Raw genomic sequence first — 11,820 nt, 5'->3', positions numbered from 1 at the left:
ATCTGAGATGAACTATAAAGATATAGTTCGTGCTTATACGAATGATTGTGATAATTGAAGACTAAGTACTTGGATTATAAACGCAAGGTAATCACTCAAATATCAATTAGTTTATCCAACCCCGAATCCCTCCCGATTAATCTCGATTGCTTATAGCACCAAGAACTGACGGTTTAGAACACGAACTCAACAAACTAACAATCTATCAATCAATTCATAAACACCATAACAATGAAATCAGTAAGATCAAACTATTATCTCGGAAATTGCATAAGCATTCAATCAAACATTCATAAGTAAACCTTACAATCCGAGGGAAAACACAAAGGGATTTAGCCGAGCACAATTCGGTTCATCATTCCTTCAATTAAATCATGAATAAGAATCAAAATCAAGTCTCTAATGATTACTACACTCACAATAATGTTCTTGGACCCAAAAATCGACTCTAGGTCGTCTCCAAGTGATAGATATGTGAAAAGACAATGAAAAACGAATTAAAAACAAAGAAAAACGAAAGTTACAGCTCTCGGACCGTGGCCCACGGTGGTCTCTACGGTCTCCCAAAGCTCACAGTACGGTGTAAACTGTCATTTTTGGTCAGTTGGACCGTGGCCCACGGTCCAGACCATGGCCCACGATGGAGCTCTTTTTCATTTTCTTGTTTTCTTCATATCTTTCTCGTTTCAACTCCGTTTTCTTCACCGTTTTCGTCCACGTTATCGTAATTACATCCTTTATCTTCTCTTACCTTCAATTATATGAGTAACCATAGTCAATTAATTCCACAAAATAAGACGATTGTATGCATGGTTATTAACGGTCTTATATCACTTAAGGGTTGTCCAATGGACCACCCGCCACATTACCACACTTACCCGTTGCTTGCCCCCAAGCAACATCTCAAACAAAAACTTTATATTCCATTCAACTTGTATCCACCAATCTTACCACAAAACCGGTTCAGTTAAGGTCCCAAGTCATACCCTATTCCCTTATTTTTATCGGGTGCACTAGTTCACTTGATGTTCCATTTAAACCGAAGATTTCTAACCAAACCTAACATGCTTTCGGCTTTTACCTATATATAACACATTTACACATTACCATTTTTATTGGTGATCATCCATACATTTCATATTTAATCAATTCTCCTCGCATACGCTTGTACAATCATCAAATCTCCACCTATGTAAATGCTTATTGACATGAATACAAATCAAGAGGTCTTTAAACGGGTTGTAATGGGGCCAAGTGTAAGGGTATGGAAGGGAATATTGAAAGTAGCTCAAGCGACCCGATCCGACTTATTACAAACAAACTAAGTAAACAATGAAATAAACAGCTATAAAGATCACGAACTTCTCTTTTTCTTTTCTTTTTTCTTTCTTTTTTTTCTTTTTTTTTCACTAAATACATAATACTTTGAACATTGCATACATAAGCATTGCAACTCTAATACAAACTTTTTTTTCTTCTTTTTTTGTAAGCATAATAAACATAATGCTTAATACTAATTGACAAATACTAAAAACAATTACATAGAAACCTATTAAGTTGGATCGTTTCGCAACATAACACCTAGGGTTGATTGAATAAAATAATAGGCCCAATAAAGTTTTCTAAAGGAACCAACCCCCCGCCCCTCACATAACCATCCTCATATGTATAATGTATGAGGCCCCAACCCCCCAGTACCCACACTCTCGATCATCCAGACGAGGCTTAACCTAAGTACCTCTATCACTTTTGCACTCATGCCACGCTAAGATCTCGAAATGCACTAATTGTACAAGTTCTATCGGAGAATATCAACTTTTCCACCAACCAATACTTCCTCAATTCTGAAGTGTAAATGAATATGTTATGCAAGTTATTACACCGAAAGCATGCTAACCTTGATTAGAAAACTACATAATCTCCTTTTAAAAAAACAACTATGCACATGTTATTTAGGGAATTGTGAACATGAAAAGGGACCAAAACTTTACCTCGTCATCTTACAACTTTCCGATTCTTTTAAACAGATTTTTTTTAAATTTTTCTATTTTTCTGATATTTTAATTTTTTTTTCTGATTTTTTAATTTTTAATATTTTTTAATATTTTTTTTTCTTTTAACGAAAATTTTCAAAACAAAAAAAAATTTCTCATCCCCACACTTGGGATACATTCTCCCCAATGTACGTGTTTGAGAAAATAAAAACAAAGACACTACTAGGTAAAACTCCACTTCCTTCCATAAAAAACCCGGGTTGTTCCCAACACAGTGTCGAAGAGATATCCATAAGAATTTTCCCACACTTGGTTTTTGCTAAGATGGTAGCTTAATTTACGACTAATAACAAACACACTAGAAATTATAATGCAAAATAAAAATTAAAATATACAAATGTACAGTTACCACCTTTTTGAAACTTTTATAACATTCAAGGTGGGTGACTGGCCCACTCCCGTGCAGCTTTCTCGTTATAAACACGGTCCTTTTCAAGCAATTGTTGCCAGTCTTCCGGCAAACCAGGGTCAGGCCCGAACATCCTCATCCTCCACCCTGGATCATTTAGGTTAGGTGGACATCTCACTTTCGTCTTCCTTAGTCGGCCTCCTTTTTCTGCCACCTTCTCACTCTGTTGATGCTCAACTTCTTTCTTCTCAACTAACCTGTCAATCACAAAACACTCCACTTTCGTGTGATCCTTGCTCAAGGATACACACTTGTTAAATAAATCTGCCTTCAGGCTTTCGTTGTCAACAAGAGTGTCAGTAGTATTTTCAAATAATAATAAACGTTTATCACGATTCCCAAATTTAGTTCCCAATGTCCCTTTAGCACAATCAATCACAACAAGTGAAGTGGCAAGGAAGAGTCTACCCAATATGACTGCGGGTTGCGTGTTAATTACATTTTTAGCATAATCAAGCACTAAAAAGTCAACTGGGTAACAGAAATCCTCCACATGTACCATCACATTATGTATCATGCCTCGGGGAAGTGTATGTGTTTGATCCGCTAATACCATGGTGGTGTTTACTTTCTGTAGCGGACCAAACTCATACTGATCATATAAACTACCAGGCATGATACTAACACAAGCTCCAAGATCTAAGGGGCACTCCTGGGTCTTGAAGTTTACTCGAGATAATATTATTATCAACCCTCTCATCCCTTATTTTGGTTAATTTTTCATTTAAACATTTATCACAAGAACAATTTTCACAAAAAGATGTTTCATTCGGTTGTAATTCAGAGTTATTTTGAAAAATTGTTTCATAATTGCCCACATTTTCAATCTCGTCACTAATATCTTTCACCACCCGCTCAACAAACTGTGGTGTTGGATCAACTTGAACAATAGAAATTTCAAAATTAGATAAAAGACTTACCGCGTTGGTTGTTTCCCTTCTTTAAGCATGAGCACTTCTTCCGATATCAGGGTGGAGTTAGTGCGTTCAAATATGGGGGATAGGCTTCCTCATCTCAAGTGGAGGAGGATACTGCTCCGCATAATCCTTATTGGTCGCTGCGCCGGAACTCAGTGTTAAATGATGCGGACGTCTGTCATGAGTATTTCCAAGAGAGTCTCCCTCCCACTGAGAGGGAGCGACAACGTCGCCGAATTCGCCAAGAGCTTTTGAATTCAAACTCTTATCATGTGGCGAACACTGTTTCCACCAATCAAGAGATACGTCGTGATTGGTTGTCCATGAACGAGGAGATGGAAGAAACCGAGTGCAACTTGTTAGACGCTAAGAAAGAAGCTCTTAAAGCGTTAACCGACGCCCGGGATAGTCATCGGGCCATGGAGGCGGAGAAAGCCGAACGCCTTATCGCTGAGGAAGCTAAGGCTGTTCTCCAGAAACAGTTGGATGAACAAGCTAAGCTGATAAAGACCCTTCAGGCTGATTCAACGGCCAAGGACAAGAGCCTATCCGACCTCAATGCCAAGAACCGAGACCAAGCCTTGGAGTGTGCTGGTCATAAAATGGATCTTATCCGAGCTCAGGCGGATAAAAAGTGGCTTCTAACGACAGCGATTCCCAAGGTATCAAGTCTTTTTTGTTAACATAACTGATTCGAACTCGTATGTGTTTACTCATGTTTGTTTGATTTAACAGGTTATCACTGATGTTCGGAATAGTGACGATCTTGGGAACTGTGTTGCAGTGCTCCTCCGTGCTTCTGAGCAGGCAGGCCGACAAATGGGCTTTGAGGAAGGTTATAACTTTGCTTCCGAAGGCAAGCTGCCGGAGGAATATGTCTTAGCTGGCAAAGACACTGCTTCTATCCTTATCGAGAAGTCCAAGGATTTTGATACTCTTAAGTTTTCCCTTTCCGATCACATATCTTAGCTCGCGGATAAGGAGGATGCTATAGAGCAATTGAAGGAGCTATTGGATCTCTAAGGGGAAGAGGAGGAGGATTGATGTACATAGAAATATACATCTTTTCAGCATCAAATAATCTCTAAAAACTGCAATTTCTATCTAATAACATAGCATAAAAGGCTACTTATCATAATAAAATGTAATTTCAGGTGAAACCAAACCTCAAACGAAGAAACAAGCAAAAAGATGAAGAAAAACAGAAGAAAACACAAGAAAACAAAGAAACACGCCCCCGTGTCTCAAGAAACACGCCCCCATGCTTATGGAACAAGAAAAGACAAAATCTGAGAACAAAAGCATGGGGCCGTACTCAGCATGCACGGGGCCGTGGACGGGAATGCAGAAAAGACAAAGAAGAATTGAGCACATGTCACTAAAAAGCACGGGGCCGTGCCTGCTAACCACGGGGCCGTTGCCAGCTCACACAAAAGACAAAACAAATCTGGCACATGTGATAAAAATACACGGGGCCGTGCTCATCAAGCACGGGGTCGTGCCTCACCATCCAGATTGCCTATAAATAGTGGCTCATGTTGCATTCATCAAGTGTGCCTTGAAAAGATTTCTATCCGATTCTCTCTTATAAAAACACACACTAACACTCACCTTGAAGATATAGTGAAGAGTTTGAAGGCTTGAAAGTCATAACCACTAATCATCATCATCAACCATCATCCCCATCATTAAGAAGAAGGATTCATCTACATTTGGTTAGATTGTTCCAAGTTTAATCATGTATTTGTTATTATCAATCATCTTAATGTTCATCATAATGCTCATTATGAGCTAAACTCCTTTTACCATCTAAAATCTATGAAGAAGCTTTGTTTTACTTGATAATTAATCAAGACATGTGATGTAGTCTAGTTAAGTACATGGTTATATTACAATTATCTTTTGATGAGAAATGTTTCACCATCTTAAATCACTAATTCAAAGTTGGTGGTTGTCAATCTCTTTGGCAATCGTTCATGATCGATTCATGTTCTTGAAAGATAGAAATACTTTGATACATTATCGAAACATGGATCCTTATATTGTACTTAGAAATGATGAGATATAAGTTATGGTGTATTTTTCTAAACCTTGGTAATCCGAAAATGGCTTTGCTTAGGATATCAAATTAGCTGAAGAAACCATATGTTAATGGAATGTGTAATCATAACCTACTTAAATCAACCAAGGGGAGGTTGCGTGATGAACTACAATCACCCGAATTTGTTAGAATTGATATTCGAGAAATTGAAGTCAATCCTAATCTTTCTACTTAACGAAACTACTTGCCAACTTAAATTGACATCATTGAGATGGTATGACATTAGGAAAGGGTGGACTTTAAAATGCGCATATCATCTCCTTAGTGCTAAAGATGCTCACTTTGGGTTAAGGAGTTATCTATCATATATTGCTACGGTAAGTTTATCACATGTCTACATATTAATTATCAATGCTAAAATGGAGTGGATTCTTGATCTTAGATGGTAACCTTCGTATAATTGAACAACTCGTTTAGAATCTCTTATCTTGATCACCTATATATATATATATATATATATATATATATATATATATATATATAAGTCATTTATATTTTATAAAAAGTTCAAAAATTAACCTCAAAATGATTAAAACCTCCGATTGAAGTAAAACAACGATTTATTATTAGAAACCTTTGTGTCCACGGATCGATACTTGGTTCTTACCAATACTATTCTACATATACGATAGGTACACTTGCCTATTTTATGTGTGTTTAGTCTTTGTAGAAATCACTTTTATAAATTTAAAACACGATCTTGTGCAAAAGCTAAATATCCAATCTATCATATTTTATACAAGCTACACAGCACGCATCAAGGATGAAGCCGATAATACTGCGGAAGACGAGAATATCGTCCCGTAGATGTATATATGTTTCCTTTTGTAAATTTTCTTCCTGTTGTAATCTCTTTTGACTATTAATAAGAAGTTTTGTTTTCTTCCTGTGCACTTTGTCTTATGTACCATAATATAAGTGTCTGTCCAGAACTTTGTTTTTGTCAATAAAAGATTATTAGCGTAAGATTCTTCATAAACTGGGTATAAGGCTTCTTACAATATAGGAAATTACATAATTTGCTAGTCTATGTGAGCACGCAGGCCAAAATAAAAGAACGACTAAAACTGCTAAATATAGCATTTCTTCAGTTGTGTTGCGTTCCAAGTTCGAGGGATCTCCGTCCCGTACAACTTCTCCAACTTGTAGGCACCTTTGGATAGTACTTGTTTGATTTTATAAGGTCCCTCCCAAGTGGGGGATAACTTGCCCGGGGGTTCCTGACCGGAAGCCTCGTTGCTGCGGAAGACAAAGTCTCCCGCATCGAATTCGCATGTCTGGACCCGCGAGTTATAATACTTCTGAAGCTGTCGCTTATAATTGTGCTCGCGGATCGACGCTAATTCTCTTCTTTCTTCGAGTAAATCGAGATTCATCCTGAGTTCGTGATCATTATCATCAATTAATAGAACCCTCGCAGATGGAATCCCAATTTCTGCCGAGATCATGGCTTCGGTGCCGTAGGTCAAACTAAACGGTGTTTCCGAGTTACTAGAGTTCTTTTGGGTGCGGAAGGCCCAAAGTACGTGGGGCAATTCGTCAACCCAACCTCGCCTTGATCCCTTCCTTGATAGTTCGGTTGGTCCTTTCGACCTGACCATTTGCTTGCGGATGAGCTACAGATGTGAAAACTTGAATGACTTGAAGTTCTTTCAACCATTCTTGTAGACCGCTGTCAGCAAATTGGGTCCCATTATCACTTACCAATTCTTGCGAGAGGCCAAACCGGCAAATGATGAATTCCCAAAGGAATTTTTTCACGCTTGAAGCCATTATTGACGCAACCGGTTTGGCTTCAACCCACTTGATGAAGTAATCAATGGCCACAATCAAGAATTTGACTTGTCCCAGGGCTTCTGGGAAAGGTCCCATAATGTCAATAGCCCATTTTTGGAACGGCCAGACAGATGTTACCGGAATCAGCTCATTTTTTGGACGCAAGGTGTTGGGGGCATGTCGCTGGCAAGAATCACACTTCCTGATTTCTTGTACAGCATCCAAATCCATGCCGGGCCAATAGTACCCTGTGTTCATGATCTTCGCAACTGTCATTCTTGGTCCCGCATGTAGCCCGTAAATGCCTTCGTGATTTTCTCGAATTAGGTAATTTGCGTCTTCTGCGTCTACACAACGCAACAGCGGTCCAAGGAATGATCTCCGGTATAAAATGCCATCAGTCATCTGGTAATTCAGAGCTTTATGCTTAATCTTTCGGGCCTCAGCCTTTCCTGCTGGAAGTGCTCCGGAAGATATTATGCCTCGTTGTTAGTACTTTTAAAGTCTAACTTGATGGCATATGTAAATCCGTGCCCTTCCGGGTTAACTAGCCTTAAGCCTGCACCTGATCCCTCGCTGCTTGAAGCTCCGTCCGTAAACAAAGACCAAACTTGCCCTTGTTCCGGAGGTGCTTGGGTTTGTTTTTTGATTAAGCATTCCTGTTCTTTATGTTGCGGGACTTCTGTGACGATGTCCGCCAGCACTTGCCCCTTGATTGTCGGTCTTGGTTTATACTCTATCGAGTGTTCACCCAGTTCGATGGCCCATTTTGCCAGTCAGCCTGATAATTCGGGCTTACTCAATACGTTCTTGAGCTTGTATCCGGTTAACACATTTATGGGGTGACCCTGGAAGTATCTGCGGAGCCGACGGGCTGCGTATACTAATGACAAGACCAGCTTTTCCAACATCGAATATCTTGTTTCCGGGTCCGACAATGTTCTACTGACGTAATAGATCGGAGTTTGGATGTTTTTCCTATCCGTCAGTAAGACAGCCCCCACAACAATGTCAGACGCCGATAAATATAGTGTTAATGGTTCCCCGCGTGTGGGGCTGTTAACGTGGGTAATTCCATTAAACACTTCTTGACTTCTTGGAATGCTTGTTCGGCTTTCGGAGTCCATCTAAATTGTGCCTTTTTAAGACAGTTTCTCAATGTTGAGATGGAAGGGTAAGATTTAGCAGCGTGATTTTCCAGAAACCTGTTTAACGCTACCAATCTGCTTTTGAGTGTTTGAGCTTCTTTGAGGGATGCGGGAGATGGCATGCGGTCTACTGCTTGAATTTAGTCTGGATTGGCCTTGACCGCGCCTGTAACGATTACCCTGAGAAACTTTCCTTCCTCAATTCCAAATGAGCATTTGGCTGGATTTAGTTTCATATTAATGTTTCTCAAAGTTTTGAAATTTTCCTCTATATCACTCAACATTTGATCCTCTTCGGTGCTTTTGATCACTAAATCATCCATATAGACTTCGAGAGTTTGACTTATTTGACCTTTGAAGACCTGATCCATCAGTCTTTGGTATGTGGCACCCGCATTCTTTAATCCGAGAGGCATCATTCTATAACAGAAAGTTCCTTGATCAGTGCGGAATGCTGTCTTGTCCTCGTCACCAGCTGCCATATGAATCTGGTGATACCCTTTGTAGGCATCAAGGAAGCATTTGAATCTGAATGGAGCCACAACATCTACTTTTAAGTTGATCTCTGGAAGTGGGTAACAATCTTTTGGACATGCCTTGTTTAGATCTTTGTAATCTATGCACATCCTCCACGTTCCATTGCTTTTTGGGACTATTACTGGGTTGGCCACCCACGTTTGGTATTTGATTTCCCGTATAATTCCAGCGTGAAGAAAATCCTGCACTTGTTCATTCATGGCCTTTGTTTGTTCCGGGCCCATCTTTCGCTTCTTTTGCACAATTGGGGTAATTAGTGGATTCACCTTTAACTTGTGATCCGAAATGCTCCGCGGGACACCTGTCATGTCTGCGGGCTGCCATGCGAAAATGTCGATGCTTTTCGTCAATAATTGCTTTAAAAAAGTTTGGACTGTCTCAGAAATAGTCGGGCCAATTACCATCGTTTGATCAGGAAATTTCTTGTTAAGGACCCATTTTTCTGGCTTGGTTCTCTGATTTTGTCTTGAAAGTTTACTTGGCCTCGAGCTTTCGGTTGTAAAGCAATGTCGATTAACATGAATTATTGCTACACCAGTGTGGGTCGGGACCCCTACTACTCCGTGAGCTGTGGACGGGTGGGCATTGAAGTCACCAATTGCCTCTCGTCCAAGAATATATCATGTTTGGAAGTTGCTGGTAAAACTAAAAATTCGACTTACTCAGTTCTTGAGTGGACCCCGTCACTAAGTGTGATCGGGAATGTAATGGCACCGCGCAGGTGCATTATTTCCCCATCGAACACAGAGACAGGTGCATGAATAGGCCGCAATCTTTCTTTATCATCTTCCTTAAGTTGTTCGAAGCACTGTTCATACATGATGTCAAATGTACTACCAGTGTCGAAGAACACATACTGCGATCGATAGTGCCCAATGAGAGCCGTGATTATCAGAGGATTCTTGTTGCATGGTCCTCCTCTGACGCGTGGAAAAATGACTGGCTCGTTCTTCCATTCCTCATCCGCAAACTCTTTTCTCTTACCATTGGCATGCTGACCTCCTTGAATCATATGGACGTTTAGATCTTTAAATTGCCTTTTTGCCGGACCCTGGTTATCCTTTGCGGGAGTTTTACCAGGCCCTGGTCGTACATTTTTGACCAAATGATCTAACTTCTCGTTTTTTACCGTCGCCTTTATTTCATTTCTTAGGGCCACACACTCGTTTGTATTGTGTCCTGTATCATTGTGGTACGTGCAATGTTTCTTGTTATCGAGGAATGACTTTCTCGGTAACGGTCGAGGCTTGCGAAAGGTCAAATTCTCAGTTGTGAGGATCTCTGAAGGAGTTTTTGACAACTGAGTCCAACTGTTGCTGGAAGATCGTGCTGGAAAGTTACGCTTGTTATTTTTCCCAATCAACGATCTTGCATCAAACTGCTTCGGTTGTTCTGTGGTCGGTTGCAGCCTTGACCAGATTGTTCCATTAGCTTGTCTATTTGGTCTCGGAGTCTGGAACTCAACCCTTGCTATTGTTTCTGGCTGCTGGATCCCAGTGTATTCTCAGTTCTTGCAAACAACTTAGCTGCTATCATGATTTCATCCCAGGACTCTAGCATTCCGTCTTTCCCAGTTAATGTGCGGATTAAGGCATCACTATGGAAATTCTTGCGGAATGCTCCCCGCAGCATATCTTCACTAACCCCTCTAATGTTAAGGCTCTCGTTGTTGAAACGAGTAATGAAATCCTCAATGGATTCATTATTTCGCCTTTCAACATCTAGTATTTCCGAAGGGTCGCGTGTATGCTTTCTTTGTTGGCTGAAGTGTTGAGAGAATTTTGCTACGAAATCCTTCCAACTTTTGATCTGTCCGCATGGTAACTTCTCAAACCATTCTCGCGCCGCCCCTGTGAATGTTAGTGCAAACATGTGATACCAGTATGGAAGAGTCCAGCCGCTGACTCCTCCTACTGCTTCAAATCGCAGCAGATGATCACTAGGATCCGTCATTCCACTGTATGTACCAACAGATGTTGAAATTTTTGCATTTATCGGGAATGGGGCCATCGCGATGGCTGGAATGAACTTTGATTTTTCTGTGAAAGATTCCGGACGGTATGGTTTAAGAAAATCATGTTCAGCACTACTATAGTATTCCGCATGACGAACCGGCGGCCGCGGGTAGCTAGCCCCTCCGTATGAAGGGAGGCGGCCTTCCCCGCTATAGTAGCTACCGTCCGGGTGATAGGTTGAATCATGTCCATCTAGTTCGTCCTCATGGGATGGTACCCGCATATCTATGTGGAGACGAGGATGTAACCTCCGGACCTCACCCAGGTTTTGTTCTGGTTGTTGACTATATTGGATGTGACTTCCCCGTATGGGTGGGGAAACTGATCTCCTGGGAGATTCATTGTACGTCAGGATACGAGTTTGGAACCGCTCATTTCGTACCCTTCGTTTGTATTCAGCAACCAGACTTTCCTGTTGAATGCGGAGCCATTCGTCTGGAGATAAGAGTCCTCCATATCTAGAGTTATGCTGCCGAACTTTGATTGGAGCAGAGTCACCAGAATTTTCGTCCAGGCCAAACTCGGAGTGAGCTCGACTAGCATCTCTCATAATTCAGTCCAGATCTCCGAGATCGGAACCTCTTGGAGCTGTAACGTGCCCCAAATCAGTAGTTGGTGTAACGACATTTCCGGTGTCCATTGGAGTAACACCTTCTTGTTGGGCAAACAACCCTCGAGCCGTCGAACCACCCAAGGAAAAGCTTCCCGGGTTGACGGCATCAGTTCTTGTGACAGGAGTCGAAATTCGAGCAAACACAGACGGTGCTCCTTCACGTGTTTCAAAGTTGGGACCACGTGAAGACTGTGCTGGATACTCCGTCGGCCCTTTAGGTAACTGATTCATATCGTAAAGAGGACGGAAA

The sequence above is a fragment of the Bidens hawaiensis genome, unplaced genomic scaffold (assembly GCF_021521415.1).
Source record: "Bidens hawaiensis isolate Kalapana, Puna unplaced genomic scaffold, B.hawaiensis_p1.1 tig00011830_1, whole genome shotgun sequence".
NCBI lineage: Eukaryota > Viridiplantae > Streptophyta > Magnoliopsida > Asterales > Asteraceae > Bidens > Bidens hawaiensis.
This window is presented reverse-complemented; position numbering follows the sequence as displayed.